General features: G+C 40.7%; 1 protein-coding gene across 1 annotated transcript in view; it reads left to right on the plus strand.

Moving 5' to 3' along the window:
* PRKG1 (protein kinase cGMP-dependent 1) overlaps positions 1–13728 on the plus strand; it is a 3380995-nt gene that overhangs the window by 684739 nt on the left and 2682528 nt on the right. The gene's annotated exons all lie outside the window — the stretch shown is intronic.

Below are 13728 nucleotides of genomic sequence, written 5' to 3' on the forward strand. Positions count from 1 at the left end.
TTAGGGTTGAATATTAGCTAGGCATTGAATAGCCACTTTTCTATAGAGGAAAAGGTTTCCTGTGTTAACTTTTGAAGTTCTGGTAAAGTTGAGGTTAAGCAGATGAGAGTTGAGTTGTCTGCATACTGTATGAGAGTTGCCTGTAGTAGTTCAAGGATAGAGCCCTGGGGGATGCCAAGCGTGACAGGAAGTCAAGGTGATAGGTCATTGTGCCTCGCAATGGATTTTTGGCCATCTAGATAGCATTGAAAACATTTTCTAGCAAATTGTGAAAAAGAAAGGTTAGAACAGAGAGTAGTTGTTTATGGAAGACCATATCGAAAGCCTTGGACAAGTCCAGGAATGTGGCAGAGGAGAAGTGGCCATTGTTTTTGTGGTGCAGGATAGTGTTAGTGAAAGAGAGTAAGGCTGTGGTAGTACTATGGAATGGCCTGAAGCCATGTTGGCTGCTGGAGAGAAGGTTATTTGTTTGTTAATAGTCTAGAACTTGAGAGTGAATGCATTTCTCAAGTATTTTGGATAGTGGCAAGAGGATGGCTATGGGGTGGTATTTAGAGAGTTCAGTGGAGGAGCCACTTTTATGGATGGGTATAATCTGAGATATTTTCCAAAGTGAAGGGACGTAGCATCCTGATAAGGATCTGTTTATTAAGATAGAGGTATTCACAGGGGAGGTTGTCAGCAGCAGGTTTTGTGGGATTAAGCTTTAATAGAGGTGGGCACAGGAAAAAAAGAAGAGAAAGTGGACAGTGTGTTTGGATTTTATGTGGGGGGGGTTGTTGTTTGGACAAAGATAAAATGGATTCAGTAAAGTGTTTGCTGAATGAGGTAGCAGTACTACTGGAGGAAGAGAGAGAGTTGGGGGGGGGGGTGCCAACCTTACCTAGGTGGAGAATGGAGTTTATGGAGGACAGAACTGCTTAGGGTTGTTTTGGTAGGAGATTAGGGCAGTCTGTTAATATTTGACTTTGTCATACTTTATCTGCTTTTTTATCCTGTTGCACAATTCTATGAATGTCTATCTAGAGGAGGGGGATTTTAGTAAGTCTCCAGTGGTCCCAAGCCTTGTTCCTAAGTTTCATTAGTGACCTAGTGTCTTTTTGAAGCCAGGGGGCAAAGTGCGACTTGACTCTGAAATGTCTTATTGGATCATGTGTATTTAGTATGTTTAGGAAGGTTGAATTGAAGAAATGAACTGCTTTGTTGAGGCTGAGGTACTTTAGTGGTGACCAGTTACAGTTTTTTAGGGAAGATGTAAAGGTGAGGGGATTGAAGTTTACCTTGTTATGAATCTGCTGATAGATGATGTTTTGGTACCATTTGGGTGGTGCCTCAGAAGGAATGTTGAACTGTGGTCACTGAGGTAGTCTGGTACACAGCCTGCAGTGAATGACTGTGGAGTTTTATTGACTAGTATCTAGTCAAGGGTGTACAGTTTGTTGGACTTTGTCAGTCCAAGTAGGGGACCTTATGAGTTGTGAGAAACCATGGAGGTTTAGGTGGTTGGCTGGATGAGTGTTGGTACATGAAAGCCAGTCGATATTAAAGTCTCCTAAAATTATGGTTTCATGGGGGAGGGTTCAGTTGGCCCAACTGAGGAGGTATTCCAGGAATGGGATGTTACGGCCAGTTGGAAAGTAGCATCCAGGTATGTTTATTGTTTTGTTTGAGTTTAGTTTGAGGTTGGTGTATAGGAACTCTTCGTTGCCAATGTGGGAGGGGCTGATGTTTTATGGGTGTGGATGTTTAGGTGATGTTTAAACATTAGAGCTATGCCACCTCCTTGTTTGGATAGTCTGTCCAGGCATAGTATGTTTTAGCCTGGTGGGAGTATTTCCTCACTTTTGATATGGAGTTTGAGCCAGGTTTCTGTCAGAATTGTTAAATCTGGGGAGTATAGAGATATGTTAGCGTGGAGGTTGTGGGTTTTATTGGTTATACTTCTGATATTTAAATTTAGAAGAAGTAGGTCAGATACTTTTTCTATTAGATGCTATTTGTGTGAAGGATGGAGTACTAGATGGGCTCTTGGGTGTGGAGTTGGAGGTATTTGGACCTAGATTAGGGTGTACACAGGGTTAATATGGCTATGGCAGTGTTCATTAGTTCAATAAATTTGTTGATGATCCTGTCTTGTTTTGGTGATATTTTTTGTTTGTATATCGTTGGCAACTGATAGTGTATTGGCTGAGTAGAGATGGAACCTGAGATGGGTAGGGTGGGTAATAGATAACACTGGGAGTGGAGGTGCAGTGAAAGTGGGTGGAAGGGTTAATTATAGTAATATGGTAGGAGGTAAGGAGAAAGCCAGTAAGAAATGTTAACAGGTCTAGTAGTAGCATGGTAGTGACAGTTAACGTTAGAGCTAGGAGATGGGTGGGATGTTATGATCAGTAGGGTGTGGGGAGTGTAGGTGAAGTTTTATTGGCCAGCTGGTATGTCGGAGGGATTGGTGGAGAGGTTAAAGGTAGATGTAGTGGGGGAGGATGGAATTTGGGGGCAGGGTAAGGGAGCGGTGTGAGCCCGAAGGGTGAATGGAGTAGGCTACACCCATTGACCAGTCCTTAATGGTCAGAAAACAATCCGTAAGCTATAGCAGGGAATGCTATAGTCTATGGCCTTTGTTATAAGCTGATGAGACCTGAGACAGAGTGAAAGATGTGGAGGGACAAACTGAAACAAAATGCAGTCTCTAGTGGGAGAATGGAAGGTAAGGCACTTGCAGTCTGTAGAGGGACAAATTAGCACAGTGAAGGGTGGGTTGGGAAGAAGGATGGGGGTTAGCTCTGACCAGGTGACTTGTAGGACTACTAGCAGGGTATGTCCTTTAAAATAATAAGAATTAGAAAAAGTCAGTATTATGCCTAGCTACTGGGAGCTGTATATCATGTTGAACATATTTAATCTTGAAGGCATTCTGGATAATTTGTATATGGGGGGGCTTAAATTCACTCACAGTGAAAATGGGCTAATACTATACAGCTTAGTCTTGTTTAAACCTCATGATCCCTGAAGCAAATGCAAGCTAAGACAATATAATTGTGTCTGATAAAGGTACTCTTTCCTTGTAGTGCTATTTAATTTTTATGACTAGCTGTCCTATCAAATGTTTATAACATTGGACCCCTGTGTAATCTGCAAATAGAGAAACTTAACTGCTCTATATATGCTCTAGGGTCTATCTTCTTTATGCTTAAAAACTCTCTAATGATCATTCCCTTAGTTTTGCTGTTCCATCAGCAGTTTTCTTGACTAAAGTGACATTGTGCATTCCAGGTAATAGGTCACCACATTTAGGAGGTGTTAGGGTCTTAACTTGCATGTGGCCTTATTAGATCATCGGTCAGATTCAATAAACCCTACAAGGTCTGTTTACACCATGTACGTATCTCTCTGTGGTGCATATATGACAGAGCACTGGTTTGGATTCGGTAAGTAGCTCTACACAGTGTAGGGAACCGTGCAAACAAGGTAAACACCACGGCATGCTAATTAATAGCATAAGCAGCTGAATTGTATTCTAATCAACCAATCAAAGATAGAGGAGCTACTCAACAAGCTAAGTACTCCTGAGTACTTGGTTGCAAATATGCAGTAGTTCTACCATGTAGCACACTACCCTGAAGTACTGGGTGCCACAGATTGTACACATATTGAAATTAAGGCAGTACCAGGGTAACAGGTAAGGCTTTACATGAATAGAAAGGGCTTCTACTCTATTGACTGTCAAGTCATGTGTAATGCCAAGGGAATCATCTTGAATGTGTGTACTGGCAACCCAGGCAGTTATCACAACTCTCATGTCTGGCACAGCTCCCAAATGTATCAGATGTTCACTAGGGGGGATATCCCACAAGGTAATTTACTGGGGGATGCAGGTTATACACTGTATCCATGGATGCTGACGCCCATCAGAAATGCACACACACCTGGTGAAGAGTGCTATAATGAGGCACATGTTTAAACCAGAAATATTATAGAACATGTGTTTGGACTGCTGAAGTCACAGTTCCTGTGCCAAGATACATCTGGGGCTGTCCTGCAGTACAGTCCACATACATGTACTGACATTTTCATCATCTATGCCATGCTACACAACATCATTCTGATCAACAATGGGAAGGGGCACACATTCCCCCACCAATGTCAATGTCACCACAGCCACACACAGTTGAGAAGTCAGAGTGGGAACCTGCAGCTACTGTGGGTGTAAGCAAATGTTGACATGCTCAATATGCCCTTGTATTCACTAATAAGCAATGCAATGCTCACACACTCACCACTTAATGGGCTGAAACTTTCATCCTATGCACATACATATAGTAACATTGATTCCAGGTAACGTTCACAACCTTTACTTAACCATGTAATAGATGTGTACTTCTAGCATCAAACAGTATCCTGAACTAAAACTGTTGCAACTGCTGGATTTACAAGGCGTGTGTTGAACCTGTTGTGTATTGTGTAATAATATGAATGAATGGCATATATTTGCATGTTGTTAGTTGGTTATGTAAGTAAGTAAATTGCGAGTGATTTGTACAGAAATGGCTTTAACATGTGACAGCAGAAACTTATGCGACTACATGTCCTCTATCAAGTAGTAGGCCTCAGGCATCAAAAATCCACAAATTAATACCTCTCAGAAGTACTGATGGTCAATAAATGTCCTCAGTTTAGCATCATACTTTTGTATAGGAAAATCATTACAGAGAGAAGTTAGAAATTGAGACAAGTTTCAGTTTCATACTTCACAACCCTTAGAAAATTATTAAAAATAGTAACACAAAAAATGTTTGATTCTGTCAACTGTCTAACTTTTTAAGACCAAAATAGGTCAAAGGTACAACAGCATCACAAAAGCAGATATACTAATCACTAAGTCAGCTATGTACCCTAAACATCAGACACAAATGTTATGTTTCCCTGGATCCAAAATATAGAAAACAAGGATATGGCACAGTTATCATCACTTGCACAGGGTGTTTTGTGTGTGTGTGTGTGTGGGGGGGGGGACAGGAAACTTAGGCTGACACAAAAGGTTGGTGAGTGTGTTTGAGTAAGAAAGAGAAGCAGGCTGACAGTCAGATAAAGTAACACATGGCCAGTGAGATGAAATGAACTTTAACTCATTAACCCCAAGTACCTTCTCAGGGCGCTTTAGTGCTTACACTCGCATGCTCTCTCAGACGCTAGAAAATGTATGCTGTTCCACCCGAGTGCCTTCCACAAGCGCCAGTAAATTTGCAGGCAAGTTTTAGCTCCACTGTTAAAAATTAAGTAGAAAAAGTGCCTGAACTTTGTCAGGTACCTTCTCAACTTAGTTTTCAGTGCAGAGTAACATCAAGTTCCTATTTAAATTTTAGAGAAAATCAGCTTGCCATGCACTGTGTATCTGCTTGTGATCACAGCAAACCAATTCTGTATGTGTTGCAGGAAGCAAGTGGTGGCAGCCTATCAGCTTCTTGCAACCCAAGCTGCCATTTGCCTAACACCTCCACCCCAAGACCTAAGTTTTCTTTGTTCTGTCACAATAAATGGAGGGTCTTCCAGTAGCAATTCCCTTTCTTTTTCTGTGATCTGCTATATTGCTACTGGATCCTTCCATCTATTGTGACAGACCATTTCTTGCACCGTTTCAGGAGACCAGAGATAATTAATCCCACAACTGGAAACTCTGAAAGGCAAGTACCGTACAGCTGCGATTGAGATTTTCCTTAGACCTACAATAAGGTAAGTCTTCACTGCAAAGAATTGTGCCCTGTAATACCTTTCAAACATTCAGACAATGTATAACAGTTGGATTAGGCCAGCATTTACTTCTTGTTCATACACAAAAGGAGTGGCATGGACTGTAGCAGATTGCTACCTGCTAGCATTGCAAAAGACCAGTTATTTTTGTTAAATAAGTAGTCCTCCATGGGGCAAGAGCTAATGAGACAGTGTATATAGCTGAGATGGTGCCGTGTATACTTTATTTCTAACCCCGGTGAGTGAATGAATTAAGTTGCTGTTGCACTGCCTTGCAGTTATTGGTGCATGTATACTTTATTTCATAGGTTCATAGGTGTTGGCCATCTATGAGACAGTAAAACAAGGAAGAGTTTGCAGTTCCCACTAGCTGCTTGAACAATGGATGATTATATAGTCCACCTTTTTAGCCTGCTGCTGCACAGCAGTCTGTAAGCTTCCACCACTCTCAGAAATTAACCAATACCCTGTGTAATAGAAGGTTTCAGTCCATCTTGATGCAAAATACAACTAAGACAAGCTCACCATTCATCTGGCAGCTTCCTGTTGGAATAGAAACAAAAACCTCAACATGTCATAGGAAAACTAAAGTTCTGGTACAAAGGCATATTCCAGTTGTATTGCTCATCTCCTCCTGAGGACCGATCCTTGGAGCACATGCCTCCCCCGCTTGGGCAGCACCTTAATTTGGTACAGTTTCACTGACGGCTGGAGGCTGACCCTCATGATCTGCTCAGCTTGCTGAAGAGCGCGAGCCAGATCACAAGCAATGGACACCTTCCCAATGGTTACTGTCGTGTTCCTCAGGAGAGCTTTGGCGTACTCCTTTAGGGACTTTGCAGACCCAGCATTCCAAAAAGTAAATAGTCAGATACGTTACACAACAAAAAGGATGTTTCACTCTTGACAGAAACAGTAAGGTCCATGCATATATCAAAACTAGCTTTATGGGTTTCAGAAAGTCTCATTGTTTTCAGATAAGCATGAAATGTTTACATTTTTGACTGATTACTTTGATGTTGGTTCTGTCACTTATTTAAAATGCTGGAGTAATGGGCTACATTCATTGAAAAAAAAATTCAGTCCAAGAAACATTACAGAGAATCCTTCTTAGCAATTTAAACCGACAAAATGCACAAACTTTCTTGTCCATAATGCTCCCTGTGATGTAAAGCAAGTGTTTCCGGACTGTTTTTTTTTTTTTTTTTTTTTTTACTTTAGATGTTTGCTTGCAGTATTCAAGTTTCAAAGGTTCATATTTTATTACTAGGTAGTTGATTGGTAGGATTATTTCCACTGCTTACTACCCTGTTCCATGAGGGATTGCTGAGTCATACCTGGTGTGTTTTTATGGTTACTCATCCATTTGTCTAAGTTGCATTTCAAGAGGGTTAGGGAACTACTTTGTTTATAAATCTGTCCCAGAGAGGCAGAACTCTTTGGAAGAGATATGTATCCTTCCAACAGGTTCTGTTTATGTTGTGGCTCCAGATTAGATCTCATGTACATGTGTCTGTGGTATTATTGTTTTTGCAGACATGTAGAAGGCTGCTCAGGGCGAGATCATTTGAGGTCTTGTTGGCTAGGAAGAGTTCACCTTGATATATTTGATTTTGTTTCTAAATTGTTCAGCTTTTTGTAAAGCTTTAAATGTGATGGTTTCAGTTTATTCTTGTTGGTGAGGACTTTTTTATTTTGTTACAAATCTTGTTTATATCAGGGTTCCACCACAGAAGTTTATTCCTAAACTTAGTGCTGTATTTGTATTAGATTCTGAACAATATCTCAATACAGGCACTGAAGTTAATCGAAGCAACTGAGGTGGTGTGACTTCTGGGCCCTGAAGAAGAGAGAGTTCCTAAACTTTAGCTCATCATGTATTTTTTTTTTACATTTACACCCAAAGACAGTAGTTCTTCAGTGCATTTTAGGCAATGTCCTTATGGTGCAAAACACTGAATGGTGGTTATAGCTGATGAGAGATTGGGTAACTATAGGCCTAGAGGGTAAAGATGATATTTGTGATGACCAAGTCAAGAAAATTGGAGCCCATATTAGAAGCTGTACAATCTGGCCTAGAGAGTTTGCAATGATGGTCAAGGTGGAGTTGCGTATATTTACCTATAGTAATGAATATTTTCTAGTTTGTAGATGGAGAATTGAAACCTCTAATAATAATAGTGTTGGAATCAATAGTAAGGATGCAAGCTTGTTTAGATATGCCTCATGGGTTGAAGGTCTCATTCAAGGGGGGGTTTGTGGTTTGCCAGGATACTGTAACAGATTTTACAGATAGTTACTATGATGTGAAGAAGTTCAAGACAATGTTATAGAACCATGGTGGAATATGGGAAAAATATCACTGATAACAGAGACACCTTCAAGAGGGTCTGAATTCCCAGTAAGGAGGGTCTGTTATCATACCATTTGAAACTATGTTTTACTGGTGACACAGAAAAGTGTCAGGAGAGCTTCTAAGGAGGGCAGTTTCTCATTGATGCTTCTAGTGTTGAGTGGCATTACTACCCCCCACCCATATTGACAGTCCATTCATTTCTAATCATCAAGGTGAGAGTTGACCAGCAGAAGCCATTACTTAGGCAGCCATCAGGGGAGGTTCATTTTTTTCTTAAGATGTCCATCTGTTTTCCCGAGGGAAAGGAGTGTGCACTGGACCAGTGGTCTTCCAGTGCCCGGACTGCTAATTTGAACCCTGATCTGCTAGGTTGCAATTAGGACTCCATTTTCTGTGTCTCAGAGGCAGAGCAGCACTACTTTTGTATTAGCCTGACTTTGTTTGGCTCAGCTGGTGGATGTAACAGATTTGGTACCTGAAAAGGCACTATGAGGGGGAGAATGTTTTGGCAATTATACAAAGCCATAAAGAGAGAGGTGCAAGCCATCCCTTGCAAGGCAGGCAGGTGCAAGCCATCCCTTGCAAGGCAGGCAGGATTGTCAGCCACCTCCGTTCCAGATACTTATCAGACACCCCTTCGCAGGAAGTCAGTAAGTAATCCAGTTGTTGGAATTGTTATCTTTTGTTTATATTGGGCTTCATTCTTGGTGAAACTACACTGCTGATCAGTATTAATTTCATACCATACTCAGATACATACTGAAGAGAATTCTGTCATGTCTCTGTTCAGATACTCCAGGGATGCATGACTTAAGTTGTTCATGCCCACAAAAACAACAGCCATGTTTTTGTGCACTGGGGTGAACAGACCTAAGTGCCATAGTAACCTGCCATAGCATGGCACCCAAGTGGCAACACACCTTCACTCTTTCCTTTGTTTAGCCTGGTGAGTGGTGTGTCTGCATGTCTTACTATGGAGTCACCAATGAAAAGAACATTCTTATGTGTAGTAGCCTGCCTGGGACTTAGGTATGCCAGCCTGGTATCCCACCCAAGCAGAGTTTGTGCTTAGTGGTGATGTAAGTGTAGCTTGTGCTGTTGAGCAATTTAAGAGTAAAGCTTGTGCCTTAGATGCCTTTGAGATTTAGGGAGACACTTCTTAAGCACCTAATCATAATAATACCTATTTTTGGTGATTGGCATACTAGTGTTACGGCAACCTGGTGGGTGTTGATAGTATGTTTTGATGAGGTGCTAGCTTTCAGTTATAGTAGGTATCTGCACCTCTCACATGTTGAATCAGTGTCTGGTAAAATTAAGTGGTTGCTAGTAAGCATGAGGCAGCCTGTGCACTGCCTCAAAGTACCTAGTGCTAATAAAATGGCAATGTGAGGTGTAAGTGTAGGCGACTGTTCCATGCTGGCATATAGTACAAGAGCTGGTACATAATAACATAGCCAGAAAGTTTTATCTAATGTGGTCTGTGTACTTTGCAGATGGATTAAAACTGGGATGTAAGGAGATTTATCTGTTATACCTTAGGCCTACAACATAACAGCAAGCCATAACCCCGTGCTACCAACTGTTGATGAGACTTAGGTGTTTCTGTGATGTAAGACAGGCAGTAGGGTGCATTTCATGTCTTTTCTGGGAGGAAAAGGTCACAACTTTGTGTAGCATAAAGCCCACAAGATGCACTTTGGTGAAGTCTGGAAAGTCTTGGTATCCTGAAGTTGGCATCATAGTTTGATGAGTTAGATAGTGCAGGGACCACTAAGGCTATAGTCAAAGTTTAAGCCAAGGTCTTGAGTGCAGAGTTACTCACTGTTGCACACTGCTCAACTGAAAATAGCCCAGTCAAGTGGAATACAATGTCACATAATGCAGAACAGTATAAGAACTACAGAAAATGGCTAATAGCCAGTCAGTAAAATAACTCATTACTGTGCTTTGGCTTGTGTAAATGCTCCAAACACCAACAGTATTATCTTCTCTGACAAGATAACTGCTAATTAAGTATTCAAGATGACCCGAAAATATTTGGCACAGTAAACAATATCCAGAATTATGAAACATCTGCAGTACAGTAGCTCTTATGTTAAAGCAACAAAGAAAGTCAATGCCAGTGAGTTAGGTCAAAGTCTGTTTTCAGCAGTTTCTCAGTTAGCAGATGAGATTATCACATCCAAATCGAGTACAGTGGCACAAAAAAGAGAGCAATACAAGAACTACAGAAAAAAGGCTAAAATCTAGTCACAAAACAAAAGCCTCTGTAGTCCTCAAAGCAAAGACCAACATGGAGCTACCATGTATTTTGGACAATATTCATGACTTTGTTAGTCCTGTGTACAATTTAGGTGGGAAGAATGACTCAGTACTACATGTGTTATACTATTTTTTCCTGATTTACATCTCCTAACAGATGATTGAGTCTGTGTTACATAACAGCTGCACAAGGTAATATAACGGATGCCTACTCAACACGTTATGTGCCGCAGTTATCATCTGTGTCTGTGCATGCATAACTTTGCAGTAATGAAATGCAAGTCATTATCACATTAACAATAAGTGCAGTTACAATACATCACTGAGTTATTATCACTTTTCAGGTAAAACTCTCAGCAGCTGTCACTGTTATTTACAGAATTAGAAGTCGTTATCACATTGATGAATGCACAAGCCAGATTTGGGTTTTTGTCTGCATGGAATAATTTCGAGCCATCCCGCCATTTTACAATTTGTGTGATGCGCAGTCAAGTCCTCATTGTGCTTATATGCTTTATACTTTTTGAACTACTGTAATCAAACATCATATTATGTAGTAATTTCCTGCATCACACACTCACTATATAGTTTTCTGGTGTGTTGCTTTTCAACTGCCTGTGTGCAGGTATATAACATCAAAACTCTTCAGCTCAGTCCCACTGGGCTGCTTTTCTGGACATGCATGGTTTCTATGGTGCCACTCTGATGCCTTCAGTCCCCCCCCCCCGAAAGGCGATCTGCAAAAAGAAACAGTCTTGGTACGTCTTTTGCTTTTGTGATGTGCCCTTTCACTCTCCATCCAGTCTGGTACAGTAAATGTATGTACCCATTCAGCAGTATGTTGGCTGCACCAGGAATGTGTATGCTCCAGTTTTAGTCTTTTCACATGTCCTGGTTTAACTCTTCATGCAGTCTCCCTCCCTTCTAGTATAGTAAATGTATGTAGGTCAGGGCGAAAGGCTTTATATTAGCTCCCTCCATGGCCATTGCTGAAAGGACAGATATAAGTGGAAAAGGCAGAGTTAGGGCAGAGTGCTAGCATTGCATGCAGTTGGGAGCCATTGCTGCTACCAGCAGTCTGAGTGGGCAGCCAGCACAGGTATGGGACACTTCAGATGCCCATGAGCTGAAGGCCCATGCCTGTCCTCAGCATATTAGTGTAGTGGCGGTCCTTACCCTGCTTTTTCTCTTTACATGTGCCCTCTCTGTGCTGAGAAAGAACAACTGTTTCAGGAGAGTGCTACCACGTACAGATATCAGTTTTAGGACTCCGGTTATGGACATTATGATGTTTTTCATATTTTGATAAATAACTTTGCAAGGGAGCATCTGAATGTGCTAAGTAATACCTCATTTTGAAGACAGTATTCATAGTTCCAACATGTTAAAAGAACTGTGCCTGTATGTTGTACACCTGTACAGATATCAAAGTTTGTTTTGGACTTGGGTTATGGAAATTATTATTTTTTTTTTCATATTTTGGTAAATAACTTTGCAAGAGAGCATCTGAATGTGCTAAGTAATACCTCATTTTGAAGACAGTGTTCATAGTTCCAACATGGTAAAATAACTGTGTCTGTATGTTGCACAAATGTACAGATATCAAAGTTTGTTCTGTACTTAGGCTATGGAAATTATGATTTTGTTTCATATTTTGGTAAATAACTTTGCAAAGGAGCATCTGAATGTGCTAAGTAATACCTCATTTTGAAGACAGTATTCATAGTTCCAACATGGTAAAAAAACTGTGCCTGTATGGTGTACACATGTACAGATATCAAAGTTTGTTTCACACTTAGGTTATGGAAATTATGATTTTTTTTTTTCATATTTTGGTAAATAACTGTGCAAGGGAGTATCTGAATGTGCTAAGTAATACCTAATTTTGAAGATAGTGTTACTCCTTACAACATGGTAAAAAAACTGTCTGTGCCCTGTATACATGTACAGATATCACAGTTTTAGTTTTGTAGGATTATGAAAATTATACATTTCCAATACTTCTCATTATTATGCCCATATCTTTGCAGTAGAGCATGGTGATACAAATGATGCATCATTTCAAAGCTGACATTGAGATACACAACTTGTACACTGATATGTAGCCTCTGTCTGTTACAGGTGAGATATTATGCATTGTTTATTTATCAGTTATGAGAAATATTATATTAATCATATTTCTGTGAATATCTCCATAAAGGAGCATCACACAGTAATGGTTAAGGTATAATTTTAAATCTGACATTCATACAAACAAATTAAATACTAATTGTATGGTACATTGACCAAGATATTGTGCTTTGCTTTTCCAAAAAGTTAATAAATATGCACAATATCAGCATTCCTTGCCAAATACTTAATAATGACTTTGATACACTATCATCATTTACATTGTTGGAAAGGTCAGTTTCTGCTCAACAACATTTGCTTTTACATTTTTAGTCTAGCCCTTAGAGTTATGAACATTTGTGTTCGGTATGGTATTACAAATGGATTTTCTGAAAATGAGCTCAGGCTGTACTGTTGTTCTTATAGTGGAATTAAGCAGGCAGCTTTTTCTGAGCTGCTCCAGAGTGAATGAGTTAATCTTCATGGCTGAACCATGTAACTGTTGTATGTGTTTGGGTATGGATCCTCCTTGTGAAATTGGTGTGTGAGTGCCTGCATGAACACAGCCAAGGTCTGTGCTAGCTCTACATCTTGGTATGTTGGGCAAGTGTAAACCATGCATGGTAGAAGTTGCAGTTCATCACTGTCATGCCCACCACAAGAACTGGCTCTGACAGGCATTGCACTAGCACATCCATGCCCATGGAGAGATGCACTGCTGCTACCTGAATGTGACTGATGTCTGTAGGATGAACTCCCCTCATGAGAATGCCCAGGTATGTGACCTCATGGCCTGCTACATCTGGGTGTGAACACCTCAACCACTGACAAGAACAGTGGAAGTTGTGCCACTATGGGAGCATGATCTGGCATGGCCACAACAATGAATAGAAGATGATGTATCTGACCTACACCTATGAGGATGCTGTCCCCTTCCCAGCAGAATTCCATCATGGACACTGCATGTTCCAATGTGTCATTCATCCAGACCATTGAATCAGCAACATGGTGTAGACAGTCATACATGTCAGCCTGTATTCCATCTACAACTCTAAGCATTTCTCTGGAGGACCTATCGGAACATGCCTGTGGCTCCATGATGGCCTTAAACATACGTTGAGTGGCATAGGAAGACATATCTGGATCAGGTGAGAGATGGACAGCAGGCACTTCACCCACACTTTGGCTACAGACAGCATCAACAGGCACTGAAGCCATAGTAACCACACTTCCCTGATAAGAGTGTC

This window comes from Protopterus annectens, chromosome 14.part0, assembly GCF_019279795.1.
Source record: "Protopterus annectens isolate FY-2018-M chromosome 14.part0, PAN1.0, whole genome shotgun sequence".
Classification (NCBI taxonomy): Eukaryota; Metazoa; Chordata; order Ceratodontiformes; family Protopteridae; genus Protopterus; species Protopterus annectens.